The 25,195-nt window shown below is 38.6% G+C and overlaps 1 pseudogene; it reads right to left on the bottom strand.

Annotated features, from left to right (window-relative positions):
- Window positions 1–7,833: 7,833 nt before the first annotated feature.
- Window positions 7,834–25,195, bottom strand: part of LOC126011795 (eukaryotic translation initiation factor 6-like) — a 49,940-nt pseudogene continuing 32,578 nt past the window's right edge.

Below are 25,195 nucleotides of genomic sequence, written 5' to 3'. Positions count from 1 at the left end.
GTACTAGACGGCATTCCCACCAGCAGTGAAAAAGAGTTCCTTTCTCTCCACATCCCCGCCAGCACTGCTTGTTTTCCTTTTTTGTGATGTGTGCCAATCTCAGTGTCTTGAGGTGGTACCTCATAGTAGTTTTGATTTGCATCTCCCTGACGATTAGTGATGTTGAGCATCTTTTCATGTGCCTTTTGGCCATGTGCCTTTCTTCTTTTTCAAAGTGTCTGTTCATTTATTCTCCCCATTTTTTGATGGAGTTAGTTGTTTTTTTCTTGTATAGTTCTGTCAGTACCTTGTAAATTTTGGATATTAGCCCTTTATCTGATGAGTATTGGGTGAATAATTTCTCCCATTCAGTGGGTGGCCTTTGTATTCTGGGCACTATTTCCTTTGAGATGCAGAAGCTTCTCAGCTTAATATAGTCCCATCTGTTTATCTCTGCTTCCACTTGTTTGGAAAGTGCTGTCTTCTCCTTAAAGATGCCTTTAGTCTCAATGTTCTGGAGTGTTTCACCTACATGTTGTTCTATATACCTTATAGTTTCAGATCTGGTATCAAGGTCTTTAATCCATTTGGATTTTACCTTTGTACATGGTGTTAGCTGGGGTTCTGAGTTCACTTTTTTGCAAGTGGCTAACCAGTTGTGCCAACACCACTTGTTGAATAGACTTTCCTTGCTCCATTTAGGATTTCTTGCTCCTTTATCAAAAACTAGGTGGTTATATGTCTGAGGAACCTTCTCTGAGTACTCAAGCCTATTCCACTGATCTGAGGGTCTGTCTTTATTCCAATACCATGCTGTTTTTATAACTATTGCTTTGTAATACAGCTTAAAATTGGGGAAAGTAATGCCTTCCATATTCCTTTTCCCAAGGAGTGCTTTAGCTATTCGAGGTTGTTTATTGTTCCAGATGAATTTCAGAAGTATTTGATCCACTTCTTTGAAGTATGTCATGGGTATCTTCAGAGGAATCGCGTTAAATCTGTACAATGCTTTTGGAAGTATTGCCATTTTAATGATGTTGATCCTGCCAATCCATGAGCAAGGTATGTGTTTCCATTTCTGTGTGTCCTCTCTTATTTCTTGGAGCAGTGTTTTGTAGTTTTCTTTGTATAGATCCTTCACATCTTTAGTCAGGTTGACTCCAAGATATTTGAGTTTGTGTGGCACTAATGTGAATGGGATTGTTCTCTTAATGTCCATTTCTTTCCTATCATTATTAGTGTATAAAAAGGCCATTGATTTTTGTGTGTTAATTTTGTAGCCTGCCACTTTGCTATATGAATCTATTATTTCTAGAAGTTTTTTTGGTAGAGTCTTTAGGGTTTTCTAAGTAGAGTATCATGTCATCTGCAAACAGTGAGAGCTTGACTTCTTCCTTTTCTATCTGGATTCCCTTGATATCTTTTTCTTGCCTAATTGCTATAGCAAGTACTTCCAGTACTATGTTGAATAGGAGTGGTGAGAGAGGACAGCCTTGTCTTGTACCAGAATTTAGAGGGATGGATTTTAGTTTATCTCCATTGAGGATAATATTTGCCACTGGCTTCCGGTAGATGACTTTAACTATATTGAGGAAGGTTCCTTTTATTCCTATCTTGCTGAGAGTTTTCATCAAAAATGGGTATTGAACCTTATCAAATGCTTTTTCTGTGTCTATTGATATGACCATGTGATTTTTATTTTTATTATTGTTTATGTTGTGTATTATGCTGATAGATTTACATATGTTAAACCAGCCTTGCATTCTTGGGATGAAACCTACTTGATCAAAGTGAATGATCTTCTTGATGAGGCACTGGATCCTCTATGCCAGGATTTTGTTGAGTATCTTTGCATCTGTGTTCATCAGGGATATTGGTCTGTAATTTTCTTTTTTGGCAGCATCTCTATCAGGTTTTAAGGTGATGTTGGCTTTATAAAAGCTATTTGGAAGTGTTCCTGTTTTTTCAATTTCATAAAAGAGCCTGGCCAGGATTGGTAGTAGTTCCTCTTGAAAGGTTTGAAAGAATTCATTCGTGAATCCATCAGGGCCTAGGCTTTTGTTTTTTGGGAAAATTTTTGATTACAGTTTTAATTTCCTCAATAGTGATGGGGTGTTTAGATATGCTACATCTTCTTTATTTTGTCCACTCATGGTGATGCTCAGGGGTTACTCCTGGCTCTATGCTCAGAAACCGCTTCTGGCTCAGTGATCATATCAGACGCCGGGGATCAAACCAAGGTCTGTCCTGGATCACCTCGTGCAAGGCAAATGCCATACCACTGTGCTCTCTAGCTCCTCTAATTAGCTTTTTAAAGTTTTGGTCTCACTTTCCAAGGACATGTAAACACTCAATGTTTCTCAAGACGTCTACCCCTGTCCCTATCCTGAATTTCTTAAAATTATATTCCCTGAGGAATTTACGGATTTAAGATAGATCATGGCTATAATTACTATGTTCCTTCTAAATCCATCACTGTCACAAGCAGACTTGAAGGTAAGACAGAAATATTAATGTTTTCTAAGTGACCCAGAATTACATTCTATTTCAAGAACAGTTTTTATGAATTATACGTGTCCAAAATAATTGCCAAAATTTAAACTATGGTATAAAAGCCACATGTAGTCCTCAGGTTCTGCTTTAGAGGTATGGGGGGAAGGAACTTCTTTACCTCCTATAGAAAATCTGTCATTGTGGTGCCTGACTAAAAGTTTTCTCTGCATGCAATTACTATTTTCACTAAGGATTTCACACAAATCAAGTCCATAGAAGGATAAGTACAGTAGCAGTGGCTGATGTGGTTGACCCAGAGTCACATCTTGGCATCCCATATGGTACCCTGAACCCAAAGCAGAACAAGGAGTAAGCCCAAGGAGTGGTATGGCCTTATGATTTGAAATGAATAAACTGCATACTTTTCAAAGAAGACATCCTAAAAGCCACAGCATCATTTAAAAACAATAGTTATTGGGCTGAATAGGTACGACAGCAGGAAGGGCACTTGCTGAAGCTAAAGAATCTGGGTTCAATCCCCAGCACCTAATTTGGTCCTCCAAGCACCACCAGGAGTGATCTTTGAATACTGAGCCAGGAATAAGCCTTGAGCATTGATTGTTTGGAATTGCCCATTCACCCTCTCCCAAAGTCTGCTATAACAGTCATATTCTAAGTTTTATTACTGTTACACTAAGTGTATGAATGCAGAAACTAGTGACAACTTTGCTGGTACTTAATTACAAAAAAAGAAATTTTTTGGATGAAAGTGGAAGAATATAATTTACAATTGGGGTCAGAGAGATAGTACAATGGGTAGGGACTTTGCCTTGTCTGACATGCATTTGATCCTCTGAACCCTATGGTTGCCTAACCCTGTCAGGAGTAATCTTTGAACACAGAGCCAGGAGTAAGTCCTGAACACTGCCAGATGTACACAACCTCCCAAAATATTATAACTTATGGCATGATTTATTTTTCTTGCCTAATAACTGTGGTAAAGGCTTCCAAGCTATATTAAAAATAATGGAGAAAGTGGTCATCTTTTGTCTTTTACTGGCCAAAGATGATAGGAATTCAGTTTTTCACTTCATTGTAAGATATCATTAGGTTTGTTGTAAATAGGCATTACAATCTTGAAGTATGTAACTTCTACCCGAATATTTTTGAGGGTTCTTATGAATGTAGATTTAATCTGTCAAAAGTTTTACTTTATGTCTTGATGGTCATATAATTTTTCTTTCCTTTTATTGATATGTCACATTACTTTAATTGATTTGTGTTCAATGGTCCATCCTTGCATCCCTGAAATGAATCTCACTTGATCATGGTGTCTGATACGTTGTTAGATATGGTTTGATCTCTGAGTCAATGTTCACTAGAGATATTTGTCTCTAATTTTACTTATAGCACTAATTTGTCTAACTTTGGTGTTGGGGTATTCATGGCTTCATTGATGCCATTTTGAAGGGTTCCAGTTTCTTCAATGTTTAATAAACCTGTGAGAAGTATAGGTAGTATGTCTTGTTGAGGTACGAAATAACTGGTGAACTCATCTGCACCTGGTCTTTTGTTCTTTTTTTCAGTTTATTATTTAAATTTTATTTGAAAATCTATTAAACACCATGATTTAAAATGTTTTTCACAGTTGAGGTTTATCCCAACTTATCCCATAACTAGTGTCAACTTCCCTCCATCAGCGTTCCCATGTTTCCTCCTATAACACCCTCTCAACCTGTCATCTAGGAAGGCCTTTTCAGTTGTTAAAATTTGGATCTCAGGGCCGGAGAGATAGCACAGCAGTAAGGCATTTGCTTAGATGCAGAAGGATGGTGGTTTGAATCCTGGCATCGTTCCCCGAGCCTGCCAGGAGTGATTTCTGAGCATAGAGCCAGGAGTGACCCCTGAGCACTGCTGGGTGTGACTCAAAAAACCAAAAAAAAAAAATTGAGTCTAATTATTTCAGTGTTGTTGATTCTGTGGTTTGGATATTTAACTCTATCATTCCTTACCACCACCGATGAACTTTAATCCTTAATCCTGTGCCCTCTCCCTCTCCTTTGCTTCTCATCTCTTCTTCACCCCCACTTTATTTCTTTCCTTTTCCTTCCTATACTCTGGGTCAAGGATGATCTAGGCATCCCCTGTGTAAAGCATTATGTATATTTTCTCATCCAATTATTATAAATACCACATAAAAGTGATATCCTGAGTTTATCCTTCTTCTGGCTTACTATGTTTAATCTGATATCTTTTTAAAATTTTTAAAACATTTTTTAATCTGATATCTTGCTGTTCCTACCATGTGACATTGAATTGCAGTGAGTTGCATGTGAATTGAATGTTTCCTCATTCCTTATGACCTCATTCCTCATTCCTCTTTCCTTGTATGTAATAATTCATTAAATTAAGCTTTTCTTCTGTACCTCAAAGGAAATAGTGCCCAGGATACAAGAGCCATCTAAAGAATGGGAGAAACTATTCACCCAATACCCATCAGACAAGGGGCTAATATAAAAAATATACAAGGTTCTGACAGAACTTAACATAAATATAACATCTAACCACATCAAAAAATGGGAAGAAAATGAACATACAATTTCTCAAAGAAGAATTATAAATGCCAAAAGGCACATGAAAAAATGCTCCACATCACTAATCATCAGGGAGATGCAAATCAAAACTACAATGAGGTACCATCTCACACCACAGAGATTGGCACACATCACAAAGAATAAGAACAACCAGTGCTGGTGGAAATGTGGAGAGAAAGGAACTCTCAGTCACTGCTGGTGGGAATGCCATCTAGTCCAGCCTTTATGGAAAACAATATGGAGATTCCTCCAAAAACTGTAAATTGAGCTCTCATATGATCCAATATACCATTCCTAGGGATATATCCTAGGAACACAAAAATACAATTCAAAAATGCTTTCTTCACATCTATATTCATTGCATTGCTATTTACAGTAGCCAGACTTTGGAAACAACCAAGATGCCCTTCAACAGATGAATGACTAAGAAACTGTGGTTCAATTATACAAAATGGAATATTCATCAGGAGAGATGAAGTCATGGAATTTTCCTTTACATGGATGTACATGTAATCTATTATGCTGGGTGAAATAAGTCAGAGGGAGAGAGATAGACAGAATAGTCTCACTCATTTATGGGTTTTAAGAAAAACAAATGACATTATTGTAATAATGCCCAGAGACAACAGAAATGAGGGCTAGAAAGTTTGTCTCTTAATGTAAAGCTCATCCAGAGAGTAGTGAGCTTGCAATGGTCCTCAAACCACAGCCTGCGGGCCACATATTGTATTTATTCCCATTTTGTTTCTTCACTTCTAAATAAGATATATGCAGTGTGCATAGAAATTTGTTCAGAATTTTTGTTTTTACTATAATCTGGCCCTCCAACAGTCTGAAGGACAGGGAACTGGCCCCCTGTTTAAAAAGTTTGAGGACCCCTGGCTTAGAGAGATAACTACACTATCATGACAATGTTAATGAGTGAGAGAAGTAGAAAGCTTATTAGGAAGGAGGAAGATGAAAGGCATTGGTGGTAGGAATGTCAGTCTGGTGAAGGGAGTGTTCTTTTTATGACTGAAACCCAACTACAATCATGTATGTAATCATAAAAAAAGAAAAAAAGAAAAATAAAAAACTTCAAAAACTAGGGGCCGGGCGGTGGCGCTGGAGGTAAGGTGCCTGCCTTGCCTGCGCTAGCCTAGGAGACGGACCGCGGTTCGATCCCCCGGCGTACCATATGGTCCCCCAAGCCAGGAGCGACTTCTGAGCGCATAGCCAGGAGTAACCCTGAGTGTCACAGGTGTGGCCCAAAAACCAAAAAAAAAAAAAAAAAAAAAAAAAAAAAAAAAAAAAAAAAACTTCAAAAACTAAAAATAAATAAATCTTTTACACCTCAAAGGAAATGAAGACCAGAATACAAAGCCCATTATTTGCTCACAAATAAGCTAAAAAGTGCTCAACATATAAAATACAATTCAAACAACAATAAAAAAGGACATCTCCATTTCTATGTTCAATGCAGCACTTTTACTATTAATAATAGCCAAAATCAGGGTTGGAGAGATAGCATGGAGGTAAGGCATTTGCCTTTCATGCAGAAGGTCATTGATTCTAATCCCGGCATCCCACATGGCCCCCTGAGCCTACCAGGAGTGATTTCTTTTTTTTTTTTTCTTTTTTTTTTTTTTTTGGTTTTTGGGTCACACCTGGCAGTGCTCAGGGGTTATTCCTGGCTCCAGGCTCAGAAATTGCTCCTGGCAGGCACAGGGGACCATATGGGGCGCCGGGATTCGAACCGATGACCTCCTGCATGAAAGGCAAACGCCTTACCTCCATGCTATCTCTCCGGCCCCCCAGGAGTGATTTCTGAGCATGGAGCCAGAAGTAACCCCTGAGCGCTGCAGAGTGTGACCCTAAAACAAAACAAAACAAAACAAAACAAAACAAAACAAAAAAAGCCATAATCTGGACATGAACTAAGTTCCCAAGAACAGATGACTACATATAAAATTTATTGTACATATAGTACAATAGAATATGTGTTTAGTTAGGCCTTAAAATTGAAGTCATATGGCCGGAGAGATAGCATGGATGTAAGGCATTTGCCTTGCATGCAGAAGGACAGTGGTTCAAAGCCCGACATCCCCGAGCCTGCCAGGACCATTTCTGAGCATAGAGCCAGGAGTAGCCCCTTAGTGCTGCCAGGTGTGACCCAAAAACAAAAACAAAAACAAAACAAAAAAGTGAAGTCATGCATTTGCTGACCTGGATGGATCTGGAGGATATCATCTTGAGTGAAATGACAGGGACAGACATAGAATGATCTTTCTTATACAAGTTATGCAAGAACATGGCAGAAGATAACTACTGCCCAAAGGCAATAGAAACTAAGAGCAGAATTGGTCCTTGAGATGGGAAGTGGGATAGGCTAGGAAAGGGACCTTCACAGATTCCGAACCGAATGTTGATCCTTTATCTGAAGATATGTGCATATATCTTTTCCCAGTCATTTTGGTGTTTTTTCATTTTGACAGAGTATTTTTTGCCATGCAGAAAATGTTCATTTTCATATAGTCCTGCTTATTTATCTTTGCTTTTAATACCTTTTTAAAGGAAATAAGATCATTGATGAACCCCTTTGATGTTCTAATTTTATAGAGTTCTACCGATGTTTTTCTCAAGTGAAGAGTCTCTCACACATGGGAGGTGCTAGGGGAGGTAACAGTATGCATTAAAATCATAATTGTCAATGAAAAACTAGTGGGAAGAAGAATGAGACAGAAGGGATGATGGGCTAGAGGTGACAGAAGGATACAGAGGGTCATGGTCACTTCAATGGCAGTGTTATGCAGCAAGATAATACATTGATATCAGAAGCATGAACAGTGCTGCAACCATAGTACCTAAATTACAATAAAAAAATTTAAACAAAAACAGATGCTAGCTTCTACCCAAAGATGTTCATGCACATCAGATCCAACTGAATGATTAAAAGTAGATACTTATTTCTATTAAAATAGGTTTAAATAGATATACTAATATATCTTACTTTTATGGAGAAACTCCAGATAATCAGATTGAGTGCTCTGAGTTTCCTTGATAGTCCCCACATTTTTATGGTGAGACAGATTTTTAACAACTTCCTCAGCAACATTGACCCCATGACTGAACCTCCTTTAACAATAATATCTTGGACCTGATATCTATTTCTTGGTGATTTAGTTACTAATGTCCTCTGAATCAAATGTCAGCAATGCATTTATTTCTAGAGTTCTGAGTATCAAAGCTGAGTAAACTGTGGCTATTTTCTTTTGTGAAAATTCTATTCGTTGATACGTGTTTTTCTCGTTTCCTCCTGAAATCACTCCATCATTGTCAGTAATTTTATTCTATCTGGCAGCAGTTACTGCCCTTGACCACTGCTTGTTATATTTTCTGTTGATTTTTTATTTTCATGGTAACCACTTTCAACAGTATAAACTGATATAGTGGAGGATCTGTTTCTTAGATATATATTCCTGCTTTTGTTGAGAGTATAAATGGCATTGGATATCAGTGTGTTATTCAGATTAATTTAGCTATGTGTATCTTTGTGAAAACACTTAGTTCTTAGATACACCTGGCTTCTTGTGTAATTCTATTTAGGAATAACTATATTCTTGGTTAAAAAACTAAATAATCAAATATTAATCATTTTCACTTTTATACTGCATAATTTAATCATTTTTTGTTTTGTTTTGTTTTGGTTCCACACCCGGTGACGCTCAGGGATTACTCCTGGCTATGTGCTCAGAAATCGTTCCTGGCTTGGGGAACCTTATGGGATGCCTGGGGATTGAACTGTGGTCAGTTTTAGGCTAGTGGCCTTACCACTCCGAGCCACCGTTTTAGACCCTGCATAACTTAATTTTTGCATTATATTTGGCTCTTAATTTGTCAATTTCATAGCTGTATTTTGTATTTATTTTAGGTATTGTATTTATTTTGTATTTAGAAATAAAGGAAATTGGAGGGGAGGCCAAAGGAGACAGTTGGACAGAGGCAGTTGGACAGAGACAGTTGGAGAGAGGCAGTTGAACAGAGAGGATATAAGGGGGAGAAGAGACAAATAAGGGGAGAGACACAAAAACAGAAGAAAAGGGAGACAAGAAGAAGAAGAAGAAGAAGAAGAAGAAGAAGAAGAAGAAGAAGAAGAAGAAGAAGAAGAAGAAGAAGAAGGAGGAGGAGGAGGAGGAGGAGGAGGAGGAGGAGGAAGAAGAAGAAGAAGAAGGAAGAAGAAGAAGGAAGAAGAAGAAGAAGGAAGAAGAAGAAGAAGGAAGAAGAAGAAGAAGAAGAAGAAGAAGAAGAAGAGAAGAAGAAGAAGAAGGAAGAAGAAGAATGAGGAGGAAGAAGAAGAAAGAAGAAGAAAGAAGAAGAAGAAAGAAGAAGAAGAAAGAAGGAGGAGGAGGAGGAAGAAGAAAAAGAAGAAGAGAAACACGGAGGGAGCAGAGAGAGAAAGAGACACAAAGGAAGAGAGATAGAGGAGAAAGACAGAAAAGAAGACAGACACAGAGAGGACAGAAAGAAAGACAGAGACACAGAGAGAGACAGAGAGGGAGAAGACAGGAGAGACAGGAGAGAAAGACAGAGATACAGAGAGAGACGGAGACACAGAGAAAGAGACAGAGACAGAGAGAAAGAGAAGGAAACACAGAGAGGGACAGAGAGACACAGAGAGACAGAGACAGAAAGACAGAGAGGAGAGACAGGAGAGGAGAGGAGAGGAGATCGAACCAGGGAGGATTAGGCTCTTTTGGCCAAACCTTTTGTCCCCCAAAACCTTTTTGTTTGGATTATTTATTGCGGACGATTATTGCCAAGGTCTCCCCGAGAATGGGAGTTAGTCTCTCAATTTGGGAGATATTTGGGGACCCTGGATATATCAGCAGTGGACTCAACTTCATGCCACAACAGCAACTAGTTGTTTGAAAAGAATTAGTATTCTGTCGTTTTGTTTTTATAATACTTTGCTTTATAAAGTCCTTTTCTATATACTCTATAAGTATTTTTTGTTTTTGTTTGGGTTTTTTTGGGTCACACCTGGCAGCACTCACGGGTTACTCCTGGCTCTATGCTCAGAAATCGCTCCTCGCAGGCTCGGGGGACTATATGGGATGCCAGTCCTTCTGCATGCAAGGCAAATGCCTACCTCCATGCGATCTCTCCAGCCCCTATACCATGTAACTTTTTATTGTTAGTGCTTAATGATTCCTTTCAGGCTGGAGAGAACTCAAAGGTTCCTGAGTTTTGCATGCAAGAGTCCCAGGTTCAATCCCTGACACTACATTGTCCACTGGGCATTTCTAGGAATGATCACCAAGAGCAGAGCTGGGAGAAACTTCTGAGCACTGCCAGTATGTCTCCCAAACACCCTTATCTCCCATCTGTTTTCTTTTTCAAAGCAGTGTTCAAGCATCTTTCATTTCATAGATTCTTTGTATTCCTTTTTCTGCTTATTGGAATTTAAAATAGAGATTTTTTTAGAGTTCAGTAAGTTTTCTTATTTCTTATCACTTACTTCTTAAAGTTCAATAAGAATTTAAGCTCAAGTTCATGCAGTTGAGGTATTTCTTTACCAGACATATTTGGCAGAAAATCCAAAAGTACCCTGCTTGTATAGAATACTAGCAATTAAAAATGGATATGCAATAGTCTTTGTTTCTGTTTTTCTGGGAAAAGTTGAATACATTTTCATTTAAGTAGGGGCAGTAGTCTTCCAATCAAAACAGTTTTGTTGACTTGCTATTCAGAAATTCAGTAGTAAAGTACAAAGAAAGGTACTGTGCTAGCAGCATTAACAGTAGTTAGGTTTCTTTTCTTTCTTTCTTTCTTTCTTTTTTTTTTTGGTTTTGTTTTGGGCCACACCCAGGCGTGCTCCGTGGTTACTTTACTATTCCTGGCTCTGCACTCAGAAATCACTTCTGGCAGGCTTGAGAAACCATATAGGATGCCAAAGATTGAAACTAGATTGACCACATGCAAGACAAATTCCTTACCTGCTGTACTATTGCTCTGGCCCAGGTTTATTTCTTTTTCCTTTTTTTCATTTTGCAGTTCTGGAAATCAAACTAAGGGCCCCAAATATGCAAAGCAAGTGCTCTATTGCTGAGCTACATTGCCAAACCCATTAAACTTATTCCTTATGTCAAATGGAATTATATCACAAAGCTCTGAATTAAAAATAATTAGCGGAGCCAGAGAGGTGGTGCAAGCAGTAAGGCATGCCTTGCCCGTGCTAGCCTAGGACGAACCATGGTTGGATCCCCTGGCTTCCCATATAGTCCCCCAAGTCAGGAGCGATTTCTGAGCCATAGCCAGGAGTAACCCCTGAGCGTCACCTGATGTGGCCCCCCCAAAAAAAAACAAAACAAAAAATTAGCAAGTGTTATGTAGTCATGATAAAACCTATGACTATAATGAAGTAATAATTTTCTGCCAAATTTACATTCAATATCATATATATTAACTGCTGAAATATTTGCTTTATTTTATTCCTTAGGAGAATAGCTATTCTGCTAATATGATTGTGAAATAATGCTACAAGGGTGAAGTCATGGTGGTAGTAAACAGCTTCTAAGAAAATGTTTCTGGGGCCAGAGAGATAGCATGGAGGTAAGGCATTTGCCTTTCATGCAGAAGGACGGTGGTTTGAATCCTGGCATCCCATATGTTCCCCTGTGCCTGCCAGAGGCGATTTCTGAGCATAGAAGTGGTTTGAAGCCCGACATCCCCAAGCCTGCCAGGGACGATTTCTGAGCATAGAGACAGGAGTAGCCCCTGAGCGCTGCCGGGTGTGATCCAAAAACCAAATAAAAAAAAAAAAAAGGAAAAAAGAAAATGTGTCTAAAATGTTAAAATGCAGTTCAATATGATGGTATTTCAACATTATTATTTACTATTTAAATTTATTTCTAAATTTATGAGGCAGTATGACAGCATCAAATAGTTTTTATCTTACTATTTAAGTGTTTCCATTGTCTTTTAAAAGGTCTTCTTAACAGTAACAGATCATGGAAACTTGTGCAGGAATTATAATAATTAATAATTAGATATTCTTCTTGGTTCATAAGTCCAGTTGAGATTAAATGGTATATTATAGTATGTATCATGTTTTTACATTTAAGGTAAAAGTGGGAGATAGATGCTGTAAGGGTCTATGCTCATCCAATATCATAGTGGTATGAACATTTCCATGATTACTGAATGCCCACTCAATGATATTTACAGAATAAGTCACAGCAGAGGACAGAATGGGTCAGAGTTCTCTGGATCAAGGTAAACCATTTCCTCTCCCATTTCGATTCCTTCCATAGGCATGACTCTTCCAGGATTGACCAATTTAGCAGTCAAGATTCTCAAGGTCTAGTAGGAACTACATTTTTTTGTTTTGTTTTGTTTCTGTTTTGGGACCACTCCCAGTGACACTCAGGGGTTACTCCTGGCTATGTGCTCAGAAATTGCTCCTGGCTTGGGGGACCATATGGGATGCCAGGGATTGATGGAAGTCTGTCCTGGATCAGCTGTGTGCAAGGCAAACTTCCTACTGCTGCACTATTGCTTCAGCTCCGGGAACTAAACTATTTAGAGAGGCTGAAATTAGAAGTAATGTCACACCACAGTTTTCTGGTATGTATAATCTATATGAAAGAGTCTAAACACTACTGATATGATGTTTAATTTTATGACATAGCCTGGCTATGTCATGTTTTGGTGAAGGTATTTTTTAGATTTTTTTTTAGAAGTGATTAATAAATAATAAAATCAGTAGAATCTGAGTTAAACATTTTACTCTCTTTAATGTTGATGTACCTCATCAACTAATTGAAAGTTTTAGAAAAAAGAGATCTCCAGGGACAGAGGATGTGGTTCTGTGGTAGAGCACTTATTCTGTGGGCATAAGGCCTTGAGTCTACTCCCCAGAGCTATCTTAGCAGTACAGCTATAGGGTTTCCCAGAAACCAAAATTTGATATTTCCAGTGCACCAAAACCAAGTATGTGATTCCTGGTAACCACTATAATCAAGTGTCTGACACCCCCACTCCCACCCCCTAGCAAGCACACATAAGTTTATCTCCCAGTAATCATCCCAACAACAAAGGAAAATGGGAGATATCATTATATTTATCTATTTCTTTTTTGCCAGATGCATTTGCTCTTAATAGAGTCGCACAAAACAGCTGAGCCCTCATCCAGGAATCACAGTGTCTGACAGCCAGCACAAGTGGCATATTTTTACAGAAATTTTAAACTTGGAAGATGGGATCTAATGAATATGAGCCGGATATCAAACCACTCAATCTTGGTGACTCAGGAATCATCCTGCCAGCATCTAGTACAGATGTGATGAGGGTCAAAGTAAGTCAGAGCTCGGAGCAGAGGGTCCAAGGAACAGCAATAAAAGTGACACGGGCGAGGTTGTTCAAAAGGGAATCCCCCCCCCACACAAAAAAACCCCAAAAATGAAAACACTCAAAAAAGGGCCCAGAGAGATAGCCTGGAGGTAGGGCATTTGCCTTACATCTAGAAGGACAGTGGTTCGAATCCCGGCATCCCATATGGTCCCCTGTGCCTGCCAGGGGTGATTTCTGAGCACAGAGCCAGGAGTAACCCCTCAGTGCTGCCCTCAAAAAAAACAAAACAAAACAAAAAATCAAAAACAAAAAACAAAACGGAATCCCAAATTCTGGTAGAGGTGCTGGGTTGGTCTTCGTTCAGTTTAAAAACAATCTTCACTGTGATAGCTCCATTCTAGTTGTGTTCAAAGCAACTGCCTTCCTAGGGATGATCATCTCCCTACCTCAGTACACAGTGCTTGCCATAAGGGGACCAGAAGAAAAGAAGACAGCTCATTATGGTCTTCAGCTGAAGTCTTGGGGTATACCTGGCTTCCCTAATTGCTGAAAACAAAGTATCTTCCCACTAGCACTCTGTCAGACATTGTCTGAAGACTTCTGCTTCAAGCACATCAGCCAGATTTCTTCTGTCTCTCTGTCCAGGTCTAGATGAACCAGGTCAGCTTTGTAGTCATCGCAGGTGGGGATACTGCCTAGAGCTGAAAAATGCTCTTCTGCCTGCCATATTTGCACTAGATCTGGGAAGCAGCTTTGAATGTATTGCAGCTCCTGTTGTTGGGTTTAAGACAATGCCTATCCCTCAACACATGTAGCCATGTGAATGTGGCACCACAGAGATTGTATGGGAAAGCTCAATCTTGAAAAAACTGTAGAAGTCCTCTGGCCCTCTGGTGGTCATCATACAGTAGTCACCAATTGTTACCGAATTTGGCAAAGTAACCACCTTTCCCACTGTTCTCAAACAAAGCTTGGACTCCCACTGGACTTGGGGAGCCTTCTAGTCTCTCTCCACACAGTCCCATCAAGCAATCAAAAAACAAAATATCTTTTAAAAAGGTCTTTAGATGAAGAAGGAATTCTGCTTCAACATTGCTTTTGGACTCAACACTGTAATATAAACTCATCCCTGAGTCTCCAACATGCAACCTGCTCTGCAGCTTTCAGACTTCCCAACTTCCTGTCAGATGATTCAATTTCTTAGCATTCCCCCTCTCCATATATAGCTAGCTGTATCTTACTCTATATATTTGTACTTATAATCTATCTCTTTATATCATACTGTTCTAATTTTTGAGAACCCTGACAAGTGAAAACATTTTAATGAATAATATTAAACACTCAAGTACCAAATGTATTGTAATACCTTTATGCTAATTTCCCTCTAAAAGCAGTTTATTCTTTTAAATCTAAAGTGCCTTTAATAATTATTTGCTTTGCAATTTGTATCTTCCTGTGTTGGAGACTAAAATAGATAACAAGACATCTAGATGAGTAGTTTATGGGAGCTTTAAATCTAGAATGCTGTCTCCCAGATGTGGAATACAGCGCTGAAGGAGGGAGGGTCCAATAATGGTTTCATCTTTGCTCCTTTCCCAGAATTTCTCTTCTTGAGAAAGCCTATTATAATGATGTTTCTCCTGATATTCTAAGACCCTCAGATGTGTAAAAGTCTAGCCCAAATAGATTAGTTAGCATCAGGCCAGAGCAGCAGCGCAGCAGTAGGGCGCTTGCCTTGTAAGAGGCTGACCCAAGACAGACAGACCTCCATTTGATCCCCTGTGTCCCATATGATCCCCCATGCCAGGAGTGATTTCTGAGCATATAGCCAAGAGTAACCCTTGAGCATAATTGGGTGTGGCCCCAAAACAAAACAAAACAAAAGAAAAAAAGTTAGCACTAAAGAATGTTGTTTGTCTCCTGACTATTACTAGTTCTAAACAATAAATATTGTACATAGAGGACAGTTGAGGCTCTTAGTCAAGGCCCTGACCCTCATGCTTTTTCTCTTATTTCTCTTTTTATTTAAATAATATATTAAAAAAATAAAATTAATATATTTAAGCACCATGGTTATAAACATGTTTGTAGTTGGGTTTCAGTTATAAAAAAGAACACTCCCCTTCCCCAGTGCAACATTCCCACTACCAGTGCACCCCACCCACTGCCTTTCTTCGAGACAGGAATTCTATTTCTCTCACTCACTGCCATTGTCATGATAGTTGTTAGTGTAGTTATTTCTCTAACTGAACTCACCATTCTTTGTGGTTAGCTTCATACCGTGGGCCTGTCCTTCCAGCCCTCATCTTTATTGTCTCTGGAGTTTATTACTATAATATCTTTTTTTTTCTTAAATCCCATAGATGAGTGAGACTTTTCTGTGGATATCTCTCTCCCTCTGACTAATTTCACTCAGCATAATAGTTTCCATGTCCATCCATGTATAGAAAAATATCATGACTTCATTTTTCCTGATGGCTGCATAGTATTCCATTGTGTATATGTACCACAGTTTCTTCAGCCACTCATCTGTTGTTGGGCATCTGGGTTATTTCCAAATTCTGACTATTGTAAATAGTGATGAGAATGAGATATAAATTTTCTCCACATCTTCACTAACATGGTTTTTATTACTGATCTATGCTTTGATATTGATAATTGATGAGCACATATATATATAAATCTTTTTCCATCTGTTTTTTGCTATTTTAATAATAGTAAACATTTTTATTAGTACACCATGATTGATTGATTGATTTTTTATTTTTAATTAAACACCTTGATTACATACATGATTGTGTTTGGGTTTCAGTCATGTAAAGAACACCACCCATCACCAGTGCAACATTCCCATCACCAATGTCCCAAGTCTCCCTCCTCCACACCCGACCCCTGCCTGTACTCTAAACAGGCTCTCCATTTCCCTCATACATACTCATTATTAGGAGAGTTCAAAATGTAGTTATTTCTTTAACTAAACTCATCACTCTTTGTGGTGAGCTTCCTGAGGTGAGCTGGAACTTCCAGCTCTTTTCTTTTTTGTGTCTGAAAATTATTATTGCAAGAATGTCTTTCATTTTTCTTAAAACCCATAGATGAGTGAGACCATTCTGCATTTTTCTCTCTCTCTCTGACTTATTTCACTCAGCATAATAGATTCCATGTACATCCATGTATAGGAAAATTTCATGACTTCATCTCTCCTGACAGCTGCATAATATTCCATTGTGTATATGTACCACAGTTTCTTTAGCCATTCGTCTGTTGAAGGGCATCTTGGTTGTTTCCAGAGTCTTGCTATGGTAAATAGTGCTGCAATGAATATAGGTGTAAGGAAGGGGTTTTTGTATTGTATTTTTGTGTTCCTAGGGTATATTCCTAGGAGTGGTATAGCTGGATCATATAGGAGCTCGATTTCCAGTTTTTGGAGGAATCTCCATATCGCTTTCCATAAAGGTTGAACTAGACGGCATTCCCAACAGCAATGGATAAGAGTTCCTTTCTCTCCACATCCCGCCAACACTGTTTATTCTCATTCTTTTTTGATGTGTGTCATTCTCTGTGGTGTGAGGTGGTATCTCATCGTTGTTTTGATTTGCATCTCCCTGTTGATTAGTGATGTGGAGCACTTTTTCATGTGTCTTTTGGCCATTTGTATTTCTTCTTTGTCAAAGTGTCTGTTCATTTCTTCTCTCCATTTTTTGATGGGATTAGATATTTTTTTCTTGTAAAGTTCTGTCAGTGCTTTGTATATTTTGGAGATTAGCCCCTTATCTGATGGGTATTGGGTGAATAGTTTCTCCCACTCAGTGGGTGGCTCTTGTATCCTGGGCACTATTTCCTTTGAGGTGCAGAAGCTTCTCAGCTTAATATATTCCTATCTGTTAATCTCTGCTTTCACTTGCTTGGAGAGTGCAGTTTCCTCCTTGAAGATGCCTGTAATGTCCTGGAGTGTTTTGCCTATGTGCTGTTCTATATATCTTATGGTTTTGGGGCTGATATCGAGGTCTTTAATCCATTTGGATTTTACCTTCGTACATGATGGTAGCTGGGGGTCTAAGTTCAATTTTTTGCAAGTGGCTATCCAATTGTGCCAACACCACTTGTTGAAGAGGCTTTCCCTGCTCCATTTAGGATTTCCTGCTCCTTTATCAAAAATTAGGTGATTGTATGTCTGGGGAACATTTTCTGAGTATTCAAGCCTATTCCACTGATCTGAGGGCCTGTCCTTATTCCAATACCATGCTGTTTTGATAACTATTGCTTTGTAGTACAGTTTAAAGTTGGGGAAAGTAATTCCTCCCATATACTTTTTCCCAAAGATTGCTTTAGCTATTCGAGGGTGTTTATTGTTCCAAACGAATTTCAAAAGTGCCTGATCCACTTCTTTGAAGAATGTCATAGGTATCTTTAGAGGGATCGCATTAAATCTGTATAATGCCTTGGGGAGTATTGCCGTTTTGATGATGTTAATCCTGCCAATCCATGAGCAGGGTATGTGTTTCCATTTCCGTGTGTCCTCTCTTTATTTCTTGGAGCAGAGTTTTATAGTTTTCTTTGTATAGGTCCTTCACATTTTTAGTCAAGTTGATTCCAAAATATTTGAGTTTGTATGGCACAATTGTGAATGGGGTTGTTTTCTTAATGTCCATTTCTTCCTTATTACTATTGGTGTATAGAAAGGCCATTGAGTTTTGTGTGTTAATTTTGTAGCCTGCCACCTTGCTATATGAGCTATTGTTTCTAGAAGCTTTTTGGTAGAGTCTTTAGGGTTTTCTAAGTAGAGTATCATGTCATCTGCAAACAATGAGAGTTTGACTTCTTCCTTTCCTATCTGGATTCCCTTGATATCTTTTTCTTGCCTAATTACTACAGCGAGTACTTCCAGTGCTATGTTGAATAGGACTGGTGAGAGAGGACAGCCTTGTCTTGTGCCATAATTTAGAGGGAAGGCTTTTAGTTTTTCTCCATTGAGGATAATATTTACTACTGGCTTGGGTAGATGGCCTTAACTATATTGAGAAAGGTTCCTTCCATTCCCATCTTGCTGAGATTTTTGATCAAGAATGGGTGTTGGACCTTATTAAATGCTTTCTCTGCATCTATTGATATGATCATGTGGTTTTTATTTTTCTTATTGTTGATGTTGTGTATTATGTTGATAGATTTACGGATGTTAAACAATCCTTGCTTTCCTGGAATGAAACCTATTTGATCGTAGTGGATGATCTTCTTAATGAGGCATTGAATCCTATTTGCCAGAATTTCGTTGAGGATCTTTGCATCTGTATTCATCAGCGATATTTGTCTGTAATTTTTTTTGTAGCATCTCTGTCTGGTTTAGGTATCAAGGTGGATGTTGGCTTCATAAAAGCTATTTGGAAGTGTTTCCGTTTGTTCAATTTCATGAAAGAGTCTTGCCAGGATTGATAGTAGTTCCTCTTGGAAAGTTTGAAAGAATTCATTAGTGAATCCATCTGGGCCTGGGCTTTTGTTTTTGGGCAGACATTTGATTACCATTTTAATTTCATCAATAGTGATGGGGGTGTTTATATATGCTACATCCTCTTCATTCAACCGTGGAAGATTATAAGAGTCCAAGAATTTATCCATTTCTTCCAGGTTCTCATTTTTAGTGGCGTAGAGTTTCTCAAAGTAGTTTCTGATTACCCTTTGAATCTCTACCATATCAGTAGTGATCTCTCCTTTATCATTCCTAATACAAGTTATCAAGTTTCTCCCTCTCTCTCATTCTTTGTTAGTTTTGCCAGTGGTCTATCAATCTTGTTTATTTTTTTAAAGAACCAACTTCTGCTCTCATTGATCTTTTGGATTGTTTTTTGGGTTTCCACTTCATTGATTATTGCTCTCAGCTTTGTTATTTCCTTCTGTCTCCCTATTTTTGGGTCCTTTTGTTGAGCACTTTCTAGTTCTATTAGCTGTGTCATTAAGCTACTCAGGTAAGCTCCTTCTTCCTTCCTGATGTGTGCTTGCAAAGCTATAAATTTTCCTCTCAGTACTGCTTTTGCTGTGTCCCATAAGTTCTGATAGTTTGTGTCTTTATTGTCATTTGTTTCCAGGAACCTTTTTATTTCCTCCTTGATTTCATCTCAGACACACTGGTTATTGAGTATGAGGCTGTTTAACTTCCAGGTGTTAAAGTGTTTCTTCTGAGTCTCTTTGGAATTCACAAATAATTTCAGAGCCTTGTGGTCAGTGAAGGTAGCCTGCAAAATTTCTATCCTCTTGATCTTATGGAGGTATGTTTTATGTGCCAGCATGTAGTCTATCCTGGAGAATGTCCCATGTACATTGGAGAAGAATGTGTATCCAGGTTTCTGGGGATGGAGTGTCCTATATATATATATATATATATATATATATATATATATATATATCCACTAGGCCTCTTTCTTCCATTTCTCTCCTCAGGTCTAGTATATTCTTGTTGGGTTTCAGTCTGGTTGACCTATCCAGTGTTGACAAAGCTGTGTTAAGGTCCCCCACAATTATTGTGTTGTTATTGATATTATTTTTCAGATTTGTCAACAGTTGTGTTAAATATTTTGTTGGCCCCTCATTCGGTGCATATATGTTTAGGAGAGTTATTTCTTCCTGCTCTACATACCCTTTGATTAATATAAAATGTCCATCTTTGTCCCTTACAACCTTCCTGAGTATAAAGTTTGCATTATCTGATATTAGTATGGCCACTCCAGCTTTTTTATGGGTGTTGTTTGCTTGGATAATTTTTCTCCAGCCTTTTATTTTGAGTCTATGTTTGTTCTGACTATTCAGGTGTGTTTCTTGTAAACAGCAGAAGGTTGGATTGAGTTTTTTGATCCATTTAGCCACTCTGTGTCTCTTGACTGGTGCATTTAGTCCATTGACGTTGAGAGAAAGAATTGTCCTGGGATTTAATGCCATCTTTATATCGAAATTTGGTGTGTCATTTGCTTAGTCTTGTCTTAAATTAGGTCTTTCAGTTTTTCTCTTAAGACTGGTTTTGTGTCTGTAAAGTTTCTGAGCTGTTTTTTGTCTGTGAAACCATGTATTCTTCCGTCAAACCAGAAAGTGAGTTTTTCTGGGTATAGTATTCTGGGTGAAGCATTCATTTCATTCAGTCTTGTCACAATATCCCACCACTGCTTTCTGGCATTGAGTGTTTCTGGTGACAGGTCTGCTGTAAATCTCAAGGATGCTTGCTTGAACATAATTTCCCCTTTTGACCTTGCTGTTTTCAGAATTCTGTCTCTATCTGTGGGATTTGTCATTGTGACTAGGATGTGTCTTGGGGTGGTTTTTCTGGGGTCTCTTTTGGTTGGTACTCTTCGAGCATACAGGATTTGATCACATATATTCTTTAGCTCTGGAAGTTTCTCTTTAATGATGTTCTTGACCGTTGATTCTTCCTGGAAATTTTCTTCCTGGGTCTCTGGGAGTCCAATGATTCTTAAGTTGTTTCTGTTGATCTTATCATAGACTTCTATTTTCATCTGTTTCCATTCTTTGACTAATTTTTCCATTGTCTGTTCATTTGCTTTAAGTTTTTTGTCCAATCTCTCCTGCTGTGTGGAATTTTTATGTATCTCATCTTCCACAGCACCAAGTCTATTCTCAGCTTCTGATACCCTGTCCCAGAGGTTAGCCATTTTGTCATTCAGTTCATTTACTGACTTTTTCAGTCCTGTTAGTTGACATGTTATTTCAGTTTGGAGTTTTGTGATTTCTGTCTTCATATTTTCTTGGTTCTTATTAGTGTTCTGTTCAACTCGATCCATGGTTTCTTGGAGTTCTTTGAGCATCTTCCATATTGCTAGTCTAAAGTCCTTATCTGAGAGGTTGATTAGTTGGTTGGTCATTATCTGGTCATCAGAATTGTCATCTTCATTCTCTATGTCTGATGCTGGCCTGCGTTGTTTCCCCATTGTCACACTTGTATTGTGGGTTTTTCTACGTGTTGTGGTGGTATTCAATGGCTATATGATGCAGGCAGTACACTCCTCTGGCTCCGCACTTTCTGGATGGGCTGACTTGCCTCTAAGGGAGGGGAGTCCTCCATGGATGAAGCCTCACACTGGATCAAATCTTAGGCCCGAGCATGCAACAGAGAAGACAGTCCGGAGAGACATGCTTGCTTCTGTGATATAGCACAGTTCTTAGTGTGATTTTTTCTTCTTGTTGCGATGGTGTTCTTTTCTCAGAAAGAGCGCATGGCCATGTAGCAAAGCGAAGTGGCCGTGCTCTGCTGGAGCCTCTTTTCACCCCACTCCCAAGAGTTTCACGCAAGAGGACAGTAGACAGACATACACAGGTAGAACTCACAGTTTTTCACAGTTGGGTCCCACTGGGCAGGTGTAGTTTCATGGATTTTCCCAGCCTGATGTCACAAACAGGGGACCCAGCTTCTGCAAAAGCTGGCCGGTTTTTATGTTCTGGAGTTCCACCCTGAAAATGGCCTCTGGGGGAGCGAGTTTTCTAGAGCCTCTTTTCACCCCACTCCCAAGAGTTTCACGCAAGAGGACAGTAGACAGACATACACAGGTAGCACTCACAGTTTTTCACAGTTGGGCCCCACTGGGCAGGCGTAGTTTCGTGGATTTTCCCAGCCTGATGTCACAAAGAGGGGACCTGGCTTCTTCAAAAGCTAGCCGGTTTTTATGTTCTCAGTACACCATGATTTACCAAGTTGTGCATATACGGTTGTTTCAGGCATAAAGTGTTTCAACACCATTCCCACACCAGTGTGACCTTCCCTCCACGAGTGTCCCCAAATTCCCAAACACTGTCCAAGCCTGTCCCCATAGTAGGCACACATATATTTCATTTTTCTTGGTATAACAAAAAGGTAAATGGAATTATCAAAAAGAGACTAATAAAAATAATTTTCAATAATTGTTATTTTATTTTGAGGGGTGTATTTGGCGATGCTTAGGGGGAATTCCTGGCTCTGCTTCCAGGAATAACTCCAGGAGATGCTCAAGAGACCAAATGTGCTACCAATGATTGGTAGCAGGTTGGCTGCATGCAAGGCAAATAGCCTACTCATTCTCTCTAGCTTATAATTCTATCTCACAATGGTGTTACTAAATAATTGTCAGAAGATTTTCTGAGCTGGCTGTTGTTAGTTGAACCTCCTGTGTATTGTTCTCGCTCATTGGGCTTGGAGGTCTTCAATATAACTTTCCCTCAGATTTGCTATGGTTTTAGGGGCTAATGGTACTGTGGAATTTGGAGATGTTTCATGGCCCTGTATGTGGCTGAGTGTTCCAGGAGCTATAGAGCTGGAACAATTTGGTGTTTCTTTTTTTTTTTTTTTCAGCTTTATGAGGTTTAGCTATGAAGCTGGGTCATTTCTTTATCAGAGGTTGTCACTTGTGGCTGTGGGCTGCTGTGCCTTTAGACAAAAATGGGTGTGTGCTGCACCATTACTAGGAAGTCCCGAGTTTTTAGCCTGGACTGATCTACCTGGGTAGATTCAGTGACATCATGAATTTTTGAAGGTAAGTTATGGAACTCTGTGTGTCTTCTTTTCTTCTTGAGGACATGTCTTTTCAGTACTTTTCCCCCATTTAAAAAAATTAATTTGTCAATTTTTGGGTGCTTTATAAATATTGTATATTAGCCTTTTGTTAAATGTGTGGTGGGTGGATATTCCCCCCACTTAATGTTTTTAGTCATTGTCTATAGTAAATTTTGACATCTAATTAACTAAGTCCTGCTACTTTGTTTTTCTTCAAGATGGTCTTAGCTGTTCCTCACCCTATATATTACATAAACATTTTGGAATCATTTTAAAAGCTATTAGAATTTTGGAACCAGAGTGATAGCACAGTGGTTAAGGCACTTACCTTGCATTGAGCATACAATGATTCAATCTCTGGCATCACCAGGAGTGATTCCTGAGTGTAGAGCTAGAAGTAAACCTGAGCAGTGCTGAGTATGGCTCCAAACCCAAAATAAATAAACAAATACAAGTTATCAGGATTTTGTTAGGAATAAATTGATTTATATAGATCAATTAGAAATGACTTATTAATTTGTAATATTGAGTTTTCTAGCCCATAACTATGGCATTTCTTTTCATTTATTTTAGATATTATCATTCATTAAATACATATTTTTCCATATTTTTCTTTATTTAAATATCTTGATTACAAATAAGATTGTGATTAGGTTTCAGTCATGTAAAGAACACCCCCCTTCACCAGTGGAACATTCCTACCACCAATGTCCTAAATCTCCCTCCATCCCACCCCACCCATACAATACAAAAAATACATATTTTTATTGGACCACACTCAACTGTGCTTGAAAACTACTTCTAGCTCTGTGCTTGGGATAACTCCCAGAGATGCTTGGGGGACCCTGAGGATGCTAGGGATTGAACCTTGACTATCTGCATGCAAAAATATACTATCTCTCTTGTCTAAAATATACTTAATCTACTTAATATTTTAAACAAAAACAATAAAAAATACTATCCTAAAGCAAAATTTATTTAAATATGTGTATTAAACAAAATAGCTCTGAGAAACTAAACAAATAGTGCAATATGCCATAGTTATGGGCTAGAAAGCTCAATATTAAAAGTTATTTGGGTGAAACTGGAGGATCTCATAGTAAGTAAAGTAAGTCAGAGGACAAAGACAAATAACAGATATTCTCAATAATCTGTGGTATGTAGAATAACATTTTTAATCTTTATTTAAATATGGTGATTACAAATATGTTTGTAGTTGTATGATTTCAGTCATGTAAAGAACACCCCCCTTTAGCAGTGCACCATTTCCACCACCAATGTCCCAAATCTCCCTCCTCCTCACCCCACCCACACCTGTACTCAAGACAGGCTTTCTACTTCCCTCATTCATTCACATTGTTAGGATAGTTTTCAATGTAGTTATTTCTCTAACAGCACTCAGCACTCTGTGGTGACATTTTTAGGGAATTAAAGTTATTAAAGATGGGCATGCCCTTGTCCCTATATTACAGAAAAAATACCAATAAAGGAGAAAATCAGAGTGAAGAGGCAAGAAGTCTGCAAGTAATATAGGGGCAATGACTAGGGATCTTGAGCTCCACTGTGATTTAGCGGTAGGATATCTGTATACATTTAAACACTGGTAACCCATCTCACACCACAGAGACTGGCACACATCATCACAAAGAACAAGAACAATCAGTGCTGGTGGGGATGTGGAGAGAACGCAACTCTCATTCACTGTTGGTGGGAACCAGGCTTTGTGGAAAACAATATGGAGATTCCTCCAAAAGCTGGAAATTGAGCTCCCATCTGATCCAGCTATACCACTCCTAGAGATCACCCTAGGAACACAAAAATACAATACAAAAATCTTCCTCACACCTATATTCATTGCAGCACTTTTTACAATAGCCAGACTCTGGAAGCAACCAGGATGCCCTTCAACAGATGAATGTCTAAAGAAACTATGGTACATATACACAATGGAATATTATGCAGCCATCAGGAGAGATGAAGTCATGAAATTTTCCTCTGTATGAATATACATGGAATCTATTATGCTCAGTGAAGTAAGTCAGAGGATGAGAGAGACACAGAATAATCTCACTCATCAATGGGTTTTAAGAAAAATTAAAGACATTGAAATAATTCCCAGAGTTGAGGGCCAGAAGGACTGGTTTAAGATATGAAGCTCACCACAAAAGTGGTGAGTGCAGTTAGAGAAACAATTCTGCTGAGAACTATCATAACAGTGTCTTGAATATAGGCAAGGGTTGGGGAGGGAAGAGATAGGGGCATTGGTGTTGGGAAG

This window comes from Suncus etruscus, chromosome 6 (genome assembly GCF_024139225.1).
Source record: "Suncus etruscus isolate mSunEtr1 chromosome 6, mSunEtr1.pri.cur, whole genome shotgun sequence".
Classification (NCBI taxonomy): domain Eukaryota; kingdom Metazoa; phylum Chordata; class Mammalia; order Eulipotyphla; family Soricidae; genus Suncus; species Suncus etruscus.
Note: the sequence above shows the minus strand (reverse complement) of the source record. Positions and strands in the feature narration are given on the sequence as shown.